Below are 21614 nucleotides of genomic sequence, written 5' to 3'. Positions count from 1 at the left end.
TAGTTATTGGGTATATTGGTGTTATTTTCATATATTTTTAGGTCAGATGTATAACACTTTTCCCATCTTGTATGCTTGGATTTGATAATGGTTTTTTATTGATTGTCTTGATTAATTTTCAAAATTTGTCTCATTGGCTTTCAAGTGAAATATGGTTGAGTTATAGGGTTTCTAATCAATTGGTCATAGCTTGCTGCTTGTTGGTATCATTAAGATGTTGGTTTTACTGATTTTTGAGTTTTTTTTTCTTTGGAAATCATTGAAAACATCATTTTGCATTTGTTTTAGCTTGTCTTTTGAAAAATACTTTTTGTGAAAATGCATTAGATTAGTTGCATTGAAAAGTTATTTTTTGAGATTCATCATTGAAAATAGATCACATTTTTCAGTGATTGAAATCTAAAAATTGTATTAGGTGCATCAAATCATTCAAAATGAAAATAAATCCATAATTCATATAAGTGCATATTTGTAAAGTAAAATCATTTTGCTTTCAAAAAAGTTGCATTTAGGAAAGTGAAAAGTGGAAATCATTTTTACTTTTGGCATTGTGTTTTTGCAGTTGTCCTTGTTGTGGTATCATTTTCCGTTGTTGTTGCACAAATGACTCTTGCTCCAGCAAAGGTTGATGTTTGTGGCTAGACCCGCTATCGGGCTAAAGGAATTGTTTGTGGTCGTGCTTAGAATTTTACTTCACCACAAATTTTTATTCAACCTACCTAACAAGTCAAGAAGCATTAATCCATAAACATGTCAAATGACACATTATGTAGGAAATCAATCGATAATTGCATATATATTAAATCAAGAAGAGATTACAACTGTTGTCTTGACATTTCTGTTCTCCTCTGACAAAACCAGGTTCCCACACACTTCCGTTAAAATACCAAGGTGACCTCAACAATGATATTTTTAAGGCTCTTCCCTTTAGTCTTCACAATAAACAAAATTCACACTTCTCCCTCACACACAACTAGAGAGTTACAACTATGAATAACTTGTTGATTACTCCAAACTCAATTAGCACTAGCACACCAACGTTAACACTAGCTTGTGCTTGGGAGAAAGGGATGTTTCTATAGCATGAATGGATGGGAGATGGTTCCTCTTCTGGTGGGAGAAGGTCTCATCTCTTGAGGTAGTTCCATCCTAATAGGGGAAAGAAGTCCAAACTAACATCCTCGACTCCATTCAACCCAACCATTTTCCAGACTTCCGTTACGAAGCTTCTAGATCTTGAAGCTTCACTCCTTATTTAAAAAAAATTCCAAAAGAGGATCGATGTGACTAGAACAAGGCTCAGTCGCTTCGGTCGGTGTTAGGTACAATGTTAGTCCCTGCATATCGGTGCAAGGATGACACTGGTCATTAGCGCCGATCTTGTAAATTGGGAAAAACAAAAGATTTTTGGGAAATGATGCAAAAGGGAATTGTTCTAGTCATGAAGAGGGACACAATGGGAGTTTATTCATGAAGGGGAATCATGTAGGGTTCACTATAGAGGTCCTCCAGGATCATGGAATGGGGAGTACAGGGACAGTGACAAAATGTTGTGTAACAGAGAACAGTAACGTCAAGAAAATGGTTGTAATCTCTTCTTGATTTAATATAAATGCAACTATCAATTGATTTCCTACATAATGTTTCATCTCACATGTTTATGGCTTAATGCATCCTAACTTGTTAAGTAGGTTGAATTACAATTTGTCTATTATCACGGTTGTTTTTTTTACTATTGTTTACTTGTTTCAGGTGTTCAAAGAAGGAAACGGGAGATAGCTGGAGCGAGCAAGCAAGGTATTCACCAAACGAGATAAGCATACTAAGAGGTAAGCCCTCTTAATTGGTTCTAACCTATGGAAATCTTCCATAGAATATTTTGTTTGTGCCTAGACCCGCTATTGGCTAGAGGAATTGTTTGTGTCCACACTTAGAATTTTACTTCTCCACAATTGGTGACTCCACTCGGGAAACCAGGTTCCCACGCACTTCCGTTAACATTCCATGGTAGCCTCAAAAATGATAGTTTTAAGGATCTTCCTTTAGTCTTCACACTAAACCAAATTCACACTTATCCCTCATACACAACTAGAGAGCTACAACTATGAATAACTTGCTGATTACTCCAATCTTAATTAGCACTAGCACACCAACATTAACACTAGCTTGTGCTTGGGAGAAAGGGAGGTTTATATAGCATGAATGGATGGGAGATGGTTCCTCTTCTGATGGGAGAAGGTCTTATCTCTTGAGGTAGTTCCATCCTAATAGAGGAAAGGAGCCCAAACTGACATCCTCGACCCCATTTGGCCCAACCATTTACCAGACTTCCATTACAAAGCTTCTAGAGCTGGAGGCATCAACTCTTTATTTAAAAAACTTTCCAAAAGAGGATCGACATGACTGGAACAGGGATAATTCACTCCGGTCAGTGCTAGGGATAGCGTTAAGCCCTACATATCAGTGTGAGGACAACATTGGTCATTAGCACTGGTCTTGTAAATAGGGAAAAACAAAAGATTTTTGGGAAATGATGCAAAAGGGAGTTGTTCTGCCCATGAAGAGGGACACAGTGGGAGTTTCTTCATGAAGGGGAAGCATGTAGGGTTCACTATAGAGGTCCTCCAGGATAATGGAATGGGGAGTACAGTGACAGTGACAAAATGCTGTGTAATAGGAAGCTAAGAAGAAGAAGAAGAGAACGAAGAAGATGAAGCCAAATAAGCAAGGGGGCAATCAAGAAGCCATTGCTACAGATGAAATTGTTGTAGAAAAATATTCAAACCAACCCTAGAAAGTAAAACTCCCTTGCATGTTATGTAAGGGTGACCAACTTCTTGGGAATTTTCCTAGTATTCCCAAGGTATTAGAAGTGTGGTCCACATGTTCACATCGACCTTTGTCATTAGCATCTAGAGTTCATGTTGGTGACAAACCCTCAACTAGTAAAGTCCATGGGAAAAATGGAAAAGTTAAATTTCCTTGTAAGTTGTGTGGAGGTAATCATCCCATTCACCTTTGTCCTCTTATGGATGAAGCTTCCAAAGAGTTGGAAAGCCTTACTTCTTCCCAACCTCGTCTTTTAGTTGGTTATCGAAATATTTCCCTTTCTCCTCTGCTAGCTGATCAAGTGATTGATCAGAGGCCATCTTTGGTCAATCCCTCTCTCTCTAAAAGTGAGTCTTGTGAGTCCGTTCTTGACCAATCATTGGTCGAGAAAATGGTAGACTTGGTTATGCCTTTAGTTAACTTTACCTTTCTGGTAGAGAGTGAACCTCATACTTCTCAATTTCTTTTGGTTTATTTAGTTTTAAATGAACTAGAGGGAAATCCTCTAATTCCTGAGGTGCATGAGAGCATTTCTACTGTTCCCATAGAGAAATAGAGTAGCTCTCCTATTCCTACGACACCTGCTCCAAGTAGTTTGGTCACTTCTTTTGATTGGAGTCAATTCGCAGGGTATTGCCTTTCGTCTTATGTGCCTTTCTAGATTATAGTATAAGCTTACCATATGGTTGTACCTAGCACAATCATAGATGAGGGTGCATCTATTAGCATTCTACCCTCAACTGCTTGGCAAGCTTTAGGTTCTCCTTAGCGCATCCCCGTCACTTAGAATATGTTAGCTATTAACATAGGAACCAATCAATCGATAGGGATACTTCGTAAGTTACCTATTACTTTTGGAGGAAAGATTATCTATATAGATGTGATGGTTGTCCAAGGCTCTTTAGATTTTAATCTACACCTTGGTCATGACTATGTTTATGTCATGGGAGCTCTTGTTTCTTCCCTCTTTTGAGTGATGTGTTTACCGCATGAAGGAAGCATTGTGATCATTGATCAAATTACATTCATTGGTCCTGAATCAACTCCCCATCAACCATCATCCATAAATGGTTCTTATTTGCAAGTGGTATCACCCCCACCACAGGTTAATTACATGGCCACCTTTTCCATGCCCACATCTATTAATGATCTAGTGGGTGATGTAGTACACTATGTATTGTGGGCATTGGAACCTGATTTTTAATTTGGATCCCTAAACATGTATCCATTATAAAGAGTTTTTCTCCCATATGGTGAGAACCTTTTTGGAAGCCATGGCCTCTTTTGGTCTGTGATCAGGTCTTTGGAGTAGATTTCCTTGTCTCATGTCAAGCTCGTTAAAAAATTAAACAAGTACCATGAGGATGGCTCCTTTACTTGTGTTAAGCTCGTTAAAAAATGAAACAAGGTGTGATGGAGAAGAGTTATTTTACTTGTGTCAAGCTCATTAAAAAGTGAAATAAGGTTTCATGAGCATGGTTCATTTGCTTGTGTAAAGATCATTAAAAAATGAAACAAATCCCCTTCCAATTCGAGTCTTTTATTAGATCTCGTAGACTCTATTGTTGGGAAAAGTATCTATTCAGAATGCCCCTATCCCACTCTAAGGTGTGACAGTGCCTTAGCAACAAACAAGGAAAACTACTTTCGTATTCTTCTTTATGAAATGTAAATGAAGAGGAAGGATGTAACTAACCTGTGTCTTTCGCTAGTTTGTTGATCCAATCGCTCTCCTCTTTGCTCGCTTCCCGCTGCCTGCTCCCTTACTGGCCCAGCTTCACCAAGTTCCTGCAAGATCACAGAAGAGGAAAACTACCCAAAAACATAGATTTACATTCATAAATAGCTTAGGATCAGATTTAAGCTAAACATGCAAATATAACAAAGCATCATTGATATACAAGCATATAGGAGAAACTCAAATAGTTTTATTGATATGATAAGAAAGTCCAAGAGGAGATACAACCAAGTGAGTCCCGATCCAGCATCTACCTCCCAGCAAAGGAATCCCTTCCTCACCTCCAACAAAGCATAAATCACCCAATGCACTAATCTCAATCTCAAACCAACAGCAATTCTCTGCAAAGTACAAAATTCCAGCCTCTGGATCTCTGGGATGAGGGATCCATATATAGATGTAAGCAGAGAGGATGAGTCAGCTTATGTTTTGACTTGTGGCTTCTCTCTGTCAGTTCTTGCTTCCACTTGGAGGCTGAGAGCCTCTTACTCATCCTTGGTCGAACTCAGTGAGGCAAGTGTCATTGAGGAAGATTCAGGAAGCTTCCACTGTTTGTCCACCTCGTTGAATGACTTTGCCATTTGTCATTTCCCGCTCAACGCACCCTGGTAGTGCATTCACCTGCGTTGCAATGCACCTAGCCAGTGTATTTGGGTGCTTTGCAACGCAGGCAGCTAGTGGAGCATCTAAATTGATCCTGACTTGACTAGTTTTGAGTAGTTTTTGGTGGAGAACTTCTAGGAGAAGCTGTCATTGGTTGACCTTGTTCGTTTAGGGGTAGGAACAACACTTTTAGGGACTTTGGATCCCTTGGATTATGGACATTTCATGATCAAAGCTGTAAGGCACAAAATTGTCTATAACAGTTGCCCCCTAAAGTATGAGGCCGTTTATCGGGTGAAATGCTTTATTAGGAGGATCCGAAGTTCTTTCAATGCTGGGAGGAGACCTGTAATAAGATACAATACAATACATCATTTTCATACTATTTTCATGATCTAGCTGAGGCGGGCATTCCCATGCTCAGCTTTATAAATTCATTTTTATGTACATAGGACAGACAATCGTCTGATGGTAGACTGATGATCTTGACGAAATCATCATCCTTTTGGTAGGATGATTATCTGTGCTGCAATGCTGTACATGTCAATGTATTTATTTTTCCTGAATATATATCGCAGCCCGGATGGATGAAACTGGATCCGGGGTCTTCAATCTCGTCCGATCTTCACTCTAAGTACAAGTTGATCCATGTGAGAAATGTTTTGAAGTCGAACATGGAAAGACATCGCTTGATTACCAGTCAATGATGTAAACTGTTAACAAGCGCGAGAGGAATCACCGATAATGATAATGACCCTCAAGGTACTGCAGTACAATTCACGTGGTGTGAATAAAGGACTTGGTGTCGAACACCACGCAAAATCTTTCGGTCGAAGGTCATTGATGTATACTTGTCGCCGGAAGTGAGAAACTTGCCATTGAGACATGCAAGCTTCAAAGTACTGAAGGGGTGTTCCTAGATCAACTTCTTGGATAATGAGCTGATGTCGACAAGAAGCGATCCGTCAAAGGAGGGCCTTGATGTATCCCACATCAATGACACGGAACGGAGCAAATGATTTTGATGGAGGTGAAAACGATCTGATGATATATGATTCAGGGTGGCGGTCATGAAAGAATGAAGTATAATGTATGGTAGTGGATGGGACACGGGTGACTTCTCTGGATGACTTCTCTTGAACATATCGGCGACACTTGTATGATGGATTGGTAGCATTTACCCCAAAGGTGGATGGTATGGTGACACCATGGTGATGTGACCGGTGAATGAAACAACCCAACCCGACTCAGGCACGGAGTGGAAGTGTCATGTTCAAGAGCGACTTGCTACCAATAAAGGTTCTTTGAGTTTCTTCCCAATTTTTCCCCAGTCATTGCTGACCAGTACCTCTTTATTTTTGTCAAGCTTGAGGAGGATAACATATGCTTGTTCTATAATTTTCCCTTCGGGCAAACCCATCGCTATGTTTTAACGAGCCTAGTGATAGTGAAACTCGTTCTCGTCTAAAGACAAGTTTGTCGCTATTAATCTTTTTAACGAGTCTAACAACAAAGATAACTCGGTCCTTTTCATTTTTAGAGAGTCTGAAAAGGTACGTAAAGGTAAATCCAAAGTTCCTTTTTCGTCATCTAATCCCTTAAGTCCGAAAAAGTATAAAACAATATAGAAGGGATGAATTTTTGATAGTTTTAACGAGCCGAACAAAACAAGCGCTCGTTCTTTTTGTGCAACAATCCCTCAGGTCCAAAAAGATTAAAATCTAGAGGAGGGATAGCACTTCCGGTCGCTTTAACGAGTTGGAAGGCCAAAACTTGGCAATCTTTTCATATTTTACGAGTCAGATGAAAAGAGCTTAAAGAAGACTCGTCTTTTGAGGAACGAGTGATAAAACGGGTAGCAGCTGATTCCAGGTAAGGGTTGGAATTTTCCAATCATGGCAGTGTCACAAGGATGGCTAGTGAAATCACTCTTCGCAGCTGTTCCTCAAAATGGGTAAACAATCAAATGGAGGTGAATGATTGGCCAATGGAAAAGTGGAGGTGACGGTGCAAACACGACCAAGGCTTTAATGGCTGATAATGTTACATTCACGGTGGTTATTTACCGGAGGATAGTTCATTTTTTAACGAGCTTAAATGCGGATTGAAACACTTGCTCGGTCTTATGTTTATTTTTTAACGAGCATGAACTATGTGCTAAAACTGCTTGATAACATGGTCTAGTTTTGATTTTTTACCATAAATAGCTTTGCCTTTTCAAAGATAGTACTGTTCTTTGAATTGCTTCATCAAACTAGTTAGAAATGAACAACATTTGCTTGAAAATGAGATTAAAACGCTAATATTTTACTTTGAACTACGTAAAAAGCAATTAAAATGTGTTTTTACCTCTCATTTTACCATTTCATTTGAACTTGGCTTGTTGGAGCTTTGGAGGTGCCTCTTCCCTCTTGATTTTCATCAGCTGATTTCGGGAGATTCTGTGGACGATTCTCGGCGCCGTTTGGACCAGGTAGGAGCTAAACCTGAGATATTTCATTTCATGGTTTCCTTTCTGCATTCTGTGCTTCCTTCCCTGCTTTTCTGAGCCCCTAGGGTTTGATGGGCTCGTTCTGCCATCAACGCACCCTGGGCATTCGAAACCTGCAGTGAATGTTGACCATTGTGAAGGCAGTTTGACATTCAACGCAGGTGAAACACTGTGCAGGTGCGTTGGGCGCAGAAAAAGATTTTGTTGCACAGTTTTTGATGAAAATTTTTGCCTGTTTCTCATCAAAACCAGGATCTAACTCCCCTCTTGTTTGTTTTTCAGAGATTTTGGAGCAAAATGACCCTTACATGGCGAGAACGAGAACATGAAGAAGAGGACATGATTGCCCTACATGATCCGGTTACGGTGAACGCGCTGCGGAACTGTGGTCTGCTGAAGTTCTTCTGCATCTCTAGCATGAGACAGCAGATCAACCTACTGCAGTACCTGCTCGATGCTTGGGATCCTATCAATCAAGTTTTCTAGATTAGGGGCAAATCTATCCCCTTGACCGTAGTAGACCTTTACTTCTTGACTGGCTTGTCGAGGCGGGGTGCCCCCATCTCTTTGTCAGGTTCGGCCCGAGGGAGTGACTCTGTGAGAGATTATGTTCGCCAGTATTGCAGGGAAGGATCTCAGCCGAGTAAAGACGGTAAGATCATCATCCGTGACGTCACTGACAGGTCCCTTAGGTCTATCCTGTTTACTTTTGGTAGGATGGCCGGTAGTGCGTCTCTTCATGTAGCCAACAGATCCTATATGCAGCATGCCTTGGAATGCCTCCAACCGAAAATATTCAACTGGTGTGATGTAGTACTTCTTGTGATGAAAAGTCAATTGACCAAGATAAAGGATGGGAGGTTGAAGAACTTTGGGTTCGGTTCTATTTTGACCGCCTTTGTCTTGGAGAAGATACCACTGATGCAGCCACAGTACATTGCACTTGACTTACCTTCTCCTACTGAACCACGCATGCAGAGATGGGTTGACCATATGTCTAGGCATGCTGGTCAATATCAAATTTCTTTTTCTGATACCTTCTTCAGGTGGTTTGACCGTCAGGAGATGGTCTATTCCGAGTATCCATATGTTGGCATGGACTTCCGGGGTGATCCGGATTTGGTACTGCCGGATGGCGAGCAGTGGGGTGCTATTGGTAAAATCTTCGACCATATCACTGTTTACTGTTTTTATTTATAATGTCCTTGTGCTTTATTCTATCAAGACTTTAATCAAACTCATGTGTGCATGCAGATGTTGGTCCTGTTTGTCCAGTAGTTTGCCTGAGAGTGCCAGCCGCTGCCCCAGCAGGAGAGGCCGCCGGGAGGGTTATCCTTCGTGACCTTGATGTGGCCGAGACTCTCACAGCTGTGCAGGAGCAGGTTGAGAGCCTTACTCTCAGTATTCCAGATGTGAGGATTGACGAGCTACCTTTGCAGTTACAGCGGCATACTACTGGTGTGCCCAGACAATGGACTCGTCTCTTACGCATGATCGCACAGGACGTGACTTGCTATCACGAGCATCATTAGACTAGGGTGACCCCTAGCATTTTGAGTTTTTGGGTCATGTGACCGATTTTGTCTTGGTTACAGAACATTATATGTAAACCATAAACAGCTATATATATATATTTTGATTTTCGGGGTTTTATTCTGGTTGAGTTATATGATCCACATGTAAAACATTGATGATGTGTTTCTTTTTATAAATGTCGCAAATGTCTATCTAACACATAGTTTTCTAATGAGTCGGTTAATGTGTTTAAGTTTCTGGAAATATGTTGATATTGAATCAAATCAAATTGTCTTTCCAAAATCTTAACCCTTAGGAACATGCGATAAATGGCTGGGTTTCAGACGGAATATATACCATTGAGTTGTAGTATTACGAGTTGTGAGTCTAGCCTGACGATTAGTCGGTGTATACCATGGGTGATGGCATCAGATAGAAGTTCTATCAACGCGCTATACTCAGCGATGTTATTCGTTGATTGACCAATACATACACCTCTGAAACTTACTAACTCGCCGCTTGGATAAAAAATGGCCCACGCTGCGGAGGACAGGTTCCGCGAACTACGACTTGCTCCGTCGGCATATCCAACACATGTCTCCAAAAGGTTTGACATCTGCAATAAATGTAAAAAGGTGGATTACTCGACCAAAACGAACACTTTAGCGAAAACAAAATACAACAAAAGCATATTGGTCACTATTTAAGCATAGTAACGCTTGAGGTACAACCCATTACGAGGTTGCGCCAGTGGAATTCCGTCATAATCCATTAACTCGTAGGCTCCTTTTGCTAACACTTGTTTAACAATATAGGGGCCCATCCATAAAGAATTAAATTTACCTGCTCCCAATTTATCGGATTCTTGATCGTAAAGCAAGACCAAGTCACCTTCTGAGAAGACACGGGGTTTGACATTTTTGTCGAACTGCGCCTTGACTCGTTTCTTATGGGCTTCGTTAGCCAAAGCGGCATCACGACGGGTTTCATCCAATTGGATTAATTCCAAGAAACGGGCCTCTTCTTCCGAAGTTCCGGGGAGGAGATCGATTGCGAGTTTAAGAGATGAGATTTCGCACTGGACTGGTAAGACTGCTTCCAGGCCATATACCATTTGGAAGGGTGTGAACTTGGTCGCATTCCTTACCGATGTTCGGTAAGCCCACAAGGCTGAGTACAGGATTAGGTGCCACCTTCTTTTGTGAACTTCGATCATCCTTTGCAACATACGCTTTAGGACCTTGTTGATCGCTTCAACTTGTCCGTTGGCTTGCAGATAATACGGAGTGGAGCTGTCGTGAGACAGTCCTAGTTTGGCAGCTAATTCGAGCATCATGTGATTGCGAAAATGTGATCCATGATCCGTGACTATAGCCTGTGGTACGCCGAATCTGGCGACTACATGATTGAAAAAGAAAAGGGCAACTGTTTCACCAGTGTTATCTAATGTAGGCATCGCCTTGGCCCATTTGGTAAAATAGTCAACGACGACTATAATATACCCATGCCCCCCGGTCGAGGTGGGGTTACATGTCATGAAATCGATGCCCCATTTGGCGAAAGGCCCAACAACAATTATTGGCTGTAAAGGTGCAGGTGGTCTTCTGGTTTTGCTATCAAAAATTTGACAAGCATGGCAACTTCTGACTACGGTTATGCAATCTTTGAACATGGTTGGCCAGAAGTATCCTGCTCGTAAGATTTTTTGTGCTGTAGCATATCCAGATTGATGTCCCCCACAGGCCCCTGAATGACACTCATTCAGGGCTTTTTCGGCCTCCTCATGGGTGAGGCACCTTCTCAGAACTGTATCGACACCACGACGGTAAAGCGTATCACCGACGATCATGTAGTCTTTTGCTTGGTATCGTATACGTTTCTGTTCAGAGTGAGAGGTGTTAGGCCTAAACTTTTGGGTTTGGAGATAAATTATTATATCTCCATACCACTCATCCAGTCCCCAGTGGAGTCGCCAATTTGTTGTTGGGAAAAGTATCTATTCAGAATGCCCCTATCCCACTCTAAGGTGTGACAGTGCCTTAGCAACAAACAAGGAAAACTACTTTCGTATTCTTCTTTATGAAATGTAAACGAAGAGGAAGGATGTAACTAACCTGTGTCTTTCGCTAGTTTGTTGATCCAATCGCTCTCCTCTTTGCTCGCTTCCCACTGCCTGCTCCCTTACTGGCCCAGCTTCACCAAGTTCCTGCAAGATCACAGAAGAGGAAAACTACCCAAAAACATAGATTTACATTCATAAATAGCTTAGGATCAGATTTAAGCTAAACATGCAAATATAACAAAGCATCATTGATATACAAGCATATAGGAGAAACTCAAATAGTTTTATTGATATGATAAGAAAGTCCAAGAGGAGATACAACCAAGTGAGTCCCGATCTAGCATCTACCTCCCAGCAAAGGAATCCCTTCCTCACCTCCAACAAAGCATAAATCACCCAATGCACTAATCTCAATCTCAAACCAACAACAATTCTCTGCAAAGTACAAAATTCCAGCCTCTGGATCTCTGGGATGAGGGATCCATATATAGATGTAAGCAGAGAGGATGAGTCAGCTTATGTTTTGACTTGTGGCTTCTCTCTGTCAGTTCTTGCTTCCACTTGGAGGCTGAGAGCCTCTTACTTATCCTTGGTCGAACTCAGTGAGGCAAGTGTCATTGAGGAAGATTCAGGAAGCTTCCATTGTCTGTCCACCCCGTTGAATGACTTTGCCATTTGTCATTTCCCGCTCAACGCACCCTGGTAGTGCATTCACCTGCGTTGTAACGCACCTAGCTAGTGTATTTGGGTGCTTTGCAACGCAGACAGCTAGTGGAGCATCTGAATTGATCCTGACTTGACTAGTTTTGAGTAGTTTTTGGTGGAGAACTTCTGGGAGAAGCTGTCATTGGTTGACCTTGTTCCTTTAGGGGCAGGAACAACACTTTTAGGGACTTTGGATCCCTTGGATTATGGACATTTCATGCTCAAAGCTGTAAGGCACAAAAATGTCTATAACAGACTCCCAGTCGAGTCTTTCACTTGTTCTCATAAGTGAAACTTTATTCCAACCACTTGTTAGTAACTAGTAGTCTACTTAGGTGAATGAAATGAAGCTTGGTGGCATGTAACTAGAATTGAGTCATTATGCTAGGGGCATGGAAACTTATATCAAGCAGAGTTTATTTTTGTTTCAAGCTTGTGTAAAAATGAAACCAAATCCAAGAATAGGTTTTCTCATGTTTCAAGCTTGTCAAAAACCAAAGCATCCTCAAGTATACTTAAGCATAGTTTCCCATGTTTCAATCTTGTGTAAAAGTGAAACCATTCCCACTTTACATCTTGTGATTGTTATTTTTATCAGCCGATTTGTTCTAGATGAGCCTTGGTTTTTTTATTCCAACATCACCATCTCTTTGGCCAATCATATGATTTCACTTGGTTTTTTTACCCTTGCCTGGGGAACATATGCAATGAGTGGTATTATTATCTAGCCTCTTTACCTTTACATGTTTTGAGCAGTTCCATCATGACTGGAACCAATTGCTATCCTTTTATACCACTGGTTTCTCCAAGAGGAGTCATATTTAAGCTCTTTTCTAACTCTCAATAAATGAAAATATTGCCGAGTACTTTTCTTTTCGAACTAATTAATTTAAATGAATTGGTGTCATCTCAGTATACATTTATCCCATTTTCGGGCTATGATTGACCATTTACAAAAAATGAAGTCCTTAGTCGACATGGTCAAGAGGTTCTCTCGAATATTGTTTTCTACCTTTCTGAGTTTGAGAAACAAGTTATGAAAAGGGACGTGATGGAGTTTTCTTTTTCATCTCTTTTTCAAACTCTCTAGATATGAAAAAGACATCGAGTTACTCTTTCATCTGACTCATAAAAATTAAATGACAAAAGACTTGTCACCATGATGAGCCCGATTTTCTCCTTCCTAGGACTCGTAAAACTTACGAGGATGGATTCATCTGAAGGATGAAGTTATACGACAAGCATATGGTATCCTCTTCAATATTATGTAAAAATAAAGAGGTACTCACTAGAAATAGTGGGGAAAAAGTGAAAGTGAAACATCTCTTGTATAGGCAGCAAGATGCTCTTGAACATGACACTCATTTGCGTCTTGTGTTGGGTTTGGGATATCCTCGCTCAGTCACTTGTCTTTCCAGTATCGGGTTATCCATTTTTCCTCTCATATGACTATTCCACTTTGTCATCATGACCCTAGGTCCTATGTTGAGTCAAATGCTACCACACTCCGAAGTCGTGTCACCGATATGTTCAAGTGAAGTCCTATCTGCAGTTTACTACCTATACATTGTCTAACCTTTTTCCACAATCTTGGATCATACTCATTTATTCCACTTTATTCCTTGTTTCATGTAGATGATGAGGGAATCATTATGGCCCTCCTTCGATGGATCACTTCCTATCTACTTTAGCTCATTATCCAAGAAGATGACTTGGGAGCTTCCTTTTTATACCTTAGATCTTGCATGCCTTAATGGCAAGTTCTTTGCATTTGATGACAGGTTTTCACTATTGACCTTTGATCAGGTGATTCCATGAGTGTTCGACATCAGCTTCATTTTCAAACTCATGGATTGTACTATCGTACCTGAGGACCATTTCCATTATTGGTGGTTCTTCTTGTGTCTGTTAATGGTCCACTTCATTGGCCGATAATCAGGTGGTTTTCTAGCATGTTCAACTTCGACACATTCATTCACATGTTAGAATTTATACTTTGATTGGGTTGGGATGGAGCACAAGACCCTGAGTCTTGTCTACTATGACTCAGGTTGCATGGAGTTATGTATTGTTCATGATTGTACACATGTTTCCACTATATAGATGGCTATGACCATACAGTGGGACTTTATATTTATGATGATGGTCCTTCCATATCGGATGGTTGCACCCTTGCCTTGGATCTCAGATTTACAAATGATACTTCTCATTCGGATGGTTGCGCCCATGCTGTGGATCTTTTCACATAGTACTTTCTATCTAGATGGCTGCATTCATACTGTGGATTCATGTTTTGATATCAGATATGTATATGTATATGCATCCTTAAGTTGCAAGGCTCCCGACAGTGTTTATTCTCATCCTAGAAAAAGCTTGTAAAGCAGCTCAACCATCACTCTTTGTTCTGCCTTCATGCTTTAAGGGGCATCTATTACACAATATTTTTCCATGCCTCCTCCACTTACCTGTGTCATACCCTGACGTGGCCGAAACTTGGAAATCATGTAGTGCACCCATCCTGATATGCAGCTCAGAGCCTCCCTAAAATATTGATTGAAAATTTCCTTGAGCCTTCCCTGAAGAAAAGGGATCTCAAACCTTAATTTTAGCATCATCTCTACCCTGACACTCAAAACTCATGCTAGTTGCTAGTTGCACTACACTAGCCTCACGATGCCAATGTGCTTTTCGCTTGGATACCCGTAATGATCCCTATAAGGAATTTTTTCCCAAGGAGGTGTTGTGCTCCACAACACCCCCCCATTTCATAACATTTTATTTACAAAATTATTATATGAAATGGGTCCCTTTAGAAGTCAATTGGTATCAATATTGCATTATTTGTAAAAGGTCCGCAAACCAAATGAAGGCATTATATAAAACCTTTTAAAAAAACCATATTGAATCAAATATAACAATCTTTTATCATTGCGATAAAGCGATCGCAAGATCGCATATCGCAATGACATAGAAAACGCAAATAAGTGACATATGGGATCCCGCCGATGCGATTTCGCAATCGGCTATCGGCAATACTCTATACACATTTTAAAACGCCCCCATGACATAAGCCCCGATGCGATGCGCAATCGGAGATAAGCTGTTGGCGATACTTTATATGCAGGCTAAGCACCTTAAGTCATTCACTCCGGTCCGATGCGATTTCGCAATCGGCAATCAGCAATATCCCATGTATGATAATAAGGCGCCCAGATTCTACCCCCGATGCGATGCGATTTCGCTATCGGCGGTCGGGGGTATGCTATCCGTATGTTTATATAACACCTATTCTCCCGATGCGATGCGATATCGCTATCGGCGGTTGGCGTTTCAAAATTGTCAACATAAAGATTTAAAGTGTTCCTGATGCCCGATTGCGATATAGCGCGGATTTCGAAAAAGCCGTTAAAAGGAGGGATATTATGATCCATTCGTATTTAAAGTTTGATCTCTTAAATAATCCATCACCTGCACTCAACTGCCAAAATATCCATAGCACGCTTAAGCGAGTCATTTAGCCAAATAATGGTGTAATGAGCATTTAAGGGGTGGCAGGCCTTAAACGGCCATTTAATGTATCTGTAAGATCTTCACATGGATTGGATCTGCAGCCATTTTTAAGAGTTAATCTCTCAGCACACTTTGATCGATATATCTTTCCCATATTGGATTTTCATTAGCATATCTCTATGTTACGTTTATTTTCACCGCTGTGCAGAATTCATCCATAGAAGGAAGCTCAAACAAGATGGGGAAGAAATCTAAAAAGACCGCAGGCGCTTCCACTACACCAGCTGCAGGACAAGCTGTCGTGGACAAGAAGAAGGGCTTAATATCTGATACTACATGCACGGGTCTCACCAGAGTTACTTGGCAAGGCACTTACAACCTAATTGAAGCCGAAGGACCAGTAAAGACAGTAACAGAAGCTAGTGTGGATTTACTTCGGAAGTCTGAGAGTACTCTCAAGGATTTAGCCGACTCTTTCCTTCACAGAATAGCGGCCAGGGAGCAAATTCTCCCATACACAGACGTTGTGCGATGGCGATTGAAGAAATCCCAATCTTGGACAGAACTTTCAGCACCAGAGATGGGAGGATTTTCGGATCATTCAAGGCGGATGATTTAAGGCAAATGTATCATTTGCCCGAACCGGAGAAGATATATAATAAAGCGTTCCTGGAGAATTTTGCAAGCGATAATGAAGTTGAATCCGAACCCATCCGAGATTGGAGACAAAATCCAGCCAAACACAAACACGAATCTTCCGGTAAGTACTCGGTTGATTCTCTGGCTTCTCCTTATTGCTATGCGGGAATAATGATGTGTAGATTATGGGGATTGCATGACTCTGCTAATTTTACCATAGAAATGGTTCCTCTAATGGAGGCAGCAGTAAACAGTATAATTATGGATTGGGCCACTATCCTTTCTGACAAACTAGCACAAGCTGTGCTCGAGTTTAGAAGCAAGACCCGGATTTCTGAAAGAATAATTCCCCCATTTTACTACAGTGCCTATATTCTAGACACCCTCTGTTATAATTCTGAATTCCCCGTACTCGGCTGGAGGTGGACTGCACAAGACCCCTCGCCCATTCATATATATCACCAGAAATTGTGGAAATCTTCTTATAAACATCATCTATACCAAGTCTGTAATGGTTTTATGTTGCCTATTCATTATTCCATTTTTGATAGACCTGCTCCCAAGATTTCTTATCAAGCCGGATTCGATTTAACCGGAATAGCTAGTTGGTTTGGAGAGGAAAGGTTTACCTACATAAGAGTTTTCGGCAGCCAAGCCAGACCCCATGTTCTCCCTCTGTACATACCAGATAAGCTTCTAGCAAGGGAAATTTCTTACCAAATCATTTCCGAGAGTGTTACACAAACACTCAAGAAGAATAAGAAGCAAGGCTGGCCCTCTTTTCCTTTGAGGTGTGGTGTATATACCCTGCATGACCTCAAACATGCAGAAAAGGAGGCCACAAAAATTCAATCCTTGACTCTAGCGACTCTCCCAAATAGGCATTTCGATCCAAGAAAAGTTGCCTATAATGCATTAGAACAGGCCAAAATGACAAGATTTGATCATCAGGAAGATCTCTTTGATGACCTGTTCTCCTCAGCCGAGTCAATAAGCCAAGTTAGGCAATTCGCTCTACAAAAATACAATGATGAAGGGTTGACTGAATTTAATAAACTTAGAGAACAGAGGTTGCAAACTCTGCCTCTAGATTTACTAGCAACAACCCCAGCGACATCATCAAGCGAGCCTGGTCAGCAACAGTCGAGGGAACCTCCTGTTATAACAAAAGATCATAAGAAAGAATAGGAAGAAAAGCAGCAGAGAGCGCAAGAGGAAAGACAGAGGAAAGAGATAGAGGAACAGCAAATGAAAGAGCAAGAGGAAAGACAAAGGAAAGAACAAGAGGAGCAACTGAAGAAACAGCAGGAAGAAGTGCAGAAGGAGTCTGAAACCAAAAAACAGAAACAAACCACCATTGATGTCAATATAGATACTCGTTTTGACCCCAAATTGCTCCAGGAATGGAAGCAATTTGACTCTATCATCAGTGGGTTGGAATGTTCCAAAGATACAGACACCTCCAAGACAAACGATACACAGGACATCACTTCACCTCAGGTTCTAAGCGGAACCAGCGGCCCACCCATTTCTAAGGATGTTGAAGTAATACCAAAAGACCCCTCCGACCAAATCATTCTACAGGTAGAAGATATTCCTCCCCTGGATGTTTTCTACAGTCCGAGGCATAGAGCAGTGGTAAAACGACAAAGGAAAAGAAGGAAGATTGATCAACCTTCCCTTTTCCCAGAACAAACTATTATGGGCAGCGTGGTTTGGAAGGAGGAATTCGACCCCTCCGATGACCTAACAAAACTGTCACAGTATGCGGGATCCTATTCGGCAGCGACAATCGACAAGGCATTGGAGGTAAGTCTTCTACTAAAGATTAAGGACCAAGAAATTTTCGCATTACAGGTAGAGTTGGCTGAATCAAAGCAGAAGGCAGAGCAGGCGGAGCAGTAGTTGTCGACACAACAACAAGTGAACAGTCAATTAACTCAGCAATTGCAGGCAGAAAAGCAAAGGATCGACCAAATTGCGATCCAGAAACAGAAGGAATTATCGGAGGCATTGGCACAATTGAGGGCAACAAACGAGCAAATGATGAAAACAAAAGATGAGCAAATCGCTCAATTGTCATCGCAGCTCGAAATAATAAAGGGCACTCCACAAGTGGATGAATTCAGAGCAGAAGCAGTGCAAATAAACACTGCATTAATATCCCAAATTAGGCTCCTGTGTCAACAAATCGCTCAGGCAGAGCCATTGTGTGAGCTAACGACATCCATAAATTAGCAGGTAGAGAAGGCCAGGAATGAGTTAGACCAAGCCGAAGAGATCATAACCGCATATCTTGACTGGCAAGATTCTGATCAAGGGAAAGCAGCAAATTTGCCCAGGATCCTAGAAACACATAAAGATATACTCTTCACAGAATGGCACACTCAAGTGATGAAAGCGGAGAGGGCGGCTTCAAGATGTAAATCAACTTCCAGCAATCTAGTTGATCTAGTTAACAACACTCTCTACTTAGCAAATATGATTTCCCAATGTACACCAGGAAAGATGACAACAACAAACATGTTGGAGCAATCATGTTATCCTGATTTAGAGGAAAAAGGGAGATTAATCGCCGGGATTAACAGTTTAACCTTCGATGCATATTGGCTTTTCCTGATTAAGCCGCACACACAGAGAGCCACCCTTAAGTGTTTAACAGATGCAATTGGGTATATAATTCCCGATATTTAGGATGCCACCTATGCCGCCCAGCTCAGTTCGCGCCTCAACAAACCTCCTGAAGTAGAGCCAATGCTTGCGATAAGTCAGCTCAGATTTAAAGGCAAGCAGCCTACTTGATGAATCATGCCACCGATTGCCAGATCGCTGAGGGAAATAGGATCAAGATTTATTGATACCAATTTAGTAGGATTTCAGTTTAATAGATATTTAGATTAATTTAGTATTTATAGACCCTTTCATTGTTTTGGAAAGGGTCGTAAAGTTTTGTACCAGACTAAAAGACTGAAGTTTGCACTATTGTGCTTCAGTCATATTCTTTTATGAAACTGGACCAGTTATTCTTAATTCGATAAGGAAGCTTTTTATGCGATTGTGCACTATTGTCTTTGTATGGAAATGTTTCTGCGTTGAAGGAAGAATTACAAGTAGCGATTGATATCGGGAGTGTCAAAGCAGCTCATATGGTATTTTTATCTATGTTTGAATCCATTCCTGTTATGTGAATCATTATTTGATTATCCTTGCTATTGTTGATTGCATGCATATGTTTTAACAGCAGTTCTATATTCCTTCCACTATTGGATGTTTTATGGTATGCTTATCTTTTAATCATGTATGTGTCGATAATATAAATGATGAGTGTAGTAATACTGCTTTAATCGTTTTGCTTAACTATTTAGGCACAACAATTTTGAATGAATTAATATCTATGTCTGATAAATGGAGTCATCTATATGCCTGTCTTTAGACACAGACCATCAAACGCTACACTTTAAAGCTCAATAGATTCCCGGGATAGGTCATAGTTCTTTTATTCTTGTCAATAGTTTTAGTTATTCGCCCATCGCTAGCTTAGTTTTATAAATCATCCATTCATCCCGTTTATCTACTTTTGGGAAACTGGTCCCATTATCCCCAGTCGGAGCCACTATTCCAAACAGAAAAGGAGCTGTACTAAGGTCCGGACCGGGTGGTTATCCCCGATGTTGTTGCAGCGATTTTCGAGGCATCAACATTTTTGGCGCTAGAAGGAGGGCCATCGACTGTGAATGGCACATAAGCCAAAACCTATAAGCCATTCTAAGAGTAATTCTCCCTCCGAATCCCCTCGATCTTCCTATTTGCATACTGGTTCTCCAGTACCCAAACAAGAAGAAGAGGAATCAACTACCACTGCTCAAACCCATCATACTCCAGAACAATTAAGTCTTGAATCACCTGAAGTCCAGTCTCTTATCCACAAACTTCAGAGCTTCTCGATTTCACCACAGAAATCTGAGGTATCACAAAGTAGTGCGAATTCGCAGTTCAATTTACCTCACCCTCTCACCAGACTTCAGAGCGAAAAGCTCGGTATTGAACCCACTGATTTCCCTTTACCCAAAAGGAAAAAGGTGAAGAAAAATACTGAAGAATCTGACAGTGAAGAGCTTTCATCCATATCCTCCATTGCATCTCCCCCTCTGCAAAGTCAACCATCCACTCCCCCATTACATATTGTTGTTCACCAGGGATTAGAAGCTTCAACATCCCAATCTTCTCTCTCTTCAACATTATTTACTTCCTAGACATCTGGAATTCCAACGGTAGTATCATCCACTACTACTATCATAATGGCAGATCCATGGACCAGACCTGGTGCAGTCAATATGCCTGCACCATTGCATCCATTACCAGACTACCCTGAAAAATGGCTACCCAAGTTCAATCCAGATGATGGGACCCAGGCTGAGGAACACATTAATAATTTCATGTTGGCAGTCAACTTGAAAGGAGTAACAGAACAAGACGTTGTTGTTAGACTTTTCCCTTACACCTTGCAAGGATCAGCAGGATCCTGGTATTTTTCTTTACCCTCTGGTTCCATTACCAATTGGAACACTTGCCAAGAGCAGTTTCTTACCAAATATGGAGATGATAGGTCTTTGGCTACTTTAATAAACGATCTCTCCAATCTGAGAATAGAACATAGGGAACCAATTAAGGAATTTAATGCTCGCTTCAATAAACTCCTAAATAAAATCCCTACAGCCTCCAAACCAAGCAAACAAATTCGGAGCGAATGGTATATAATAGCTTTGCTTGCCAATATAGCCATCTTTGTAGATAGAGCCGGGAAACCTACCTTAGTCGAAAACATGAAAGAAGCGCTTGCTGTGGAGAAACGCATCAATGCCCTGGAAAAGAAAGCTGCCCTGGAAGACAGAAAAGCCAAAAAAGTCTCTTTTAAAGATGACTCAAGAAAGAAAACCTCCAAAGACCCCTATGACATGGAAGGTTTGCAAAAAGTTCTAAAAACTTTATCAAATGAAATGGTTGAAATAAAGAAACAGGTAGCTGAGACATCAACCAAAAGACCCTTTAGAACTTTTAAGAAAAATGAATCAAAGCCACCGAATGTCATATCTAATGCTGATTCAGAACAAGAAGAAGAGGAAGAGGAATCGATTTCACAAACTAGCGATGAAGAAGAAGTAGTAGAATGTCATGGAATGTGGGATTTTATACTCCCCAACTCCGATACCGACAACGAAGAAGAAGCATTCCCAGTTACTACTAGAAGCAAAAGTACTCCCGAGCCCGTTCAAGTAACATCCAAGAAAAGGAGTGCTGGTGCCGCTACAACTAAAGAAAAAACGCCTGCTAAGAAATCACCTGCAGCTGTTCCCCAGAACCAGCCTTCAACTTCTAACACTCCTTCAACATCTAAAACATTAGTGGTATCAGATTCAATGGAGTATAATATTGTTGATGACATGAAGAAAACTAAAGCAAACATTACTATGTTTGAACTTAGTAAATTAAAGCATCAGCAGAAATTACTTCTTAAAGAATTG

This window comes from Pinus tabuliformis, chromosome 5_2 (assembly GCF_031772625.1).
Source record: "Pinus tabuliformis cultivar Carrire ecotype Pingquan chromosome 5_2, CPIR1, whole genome shotgun sequence".
NCBI classification, from domain to species: Eukaryota; Viridiplantae; Streptophyta; class Pinopsida; order Pinales; family Pinaceae; genus Pinus; species Pinus tabuliformis.
This window is presented reverse-complemented; position numbering follows the sequence as displayed.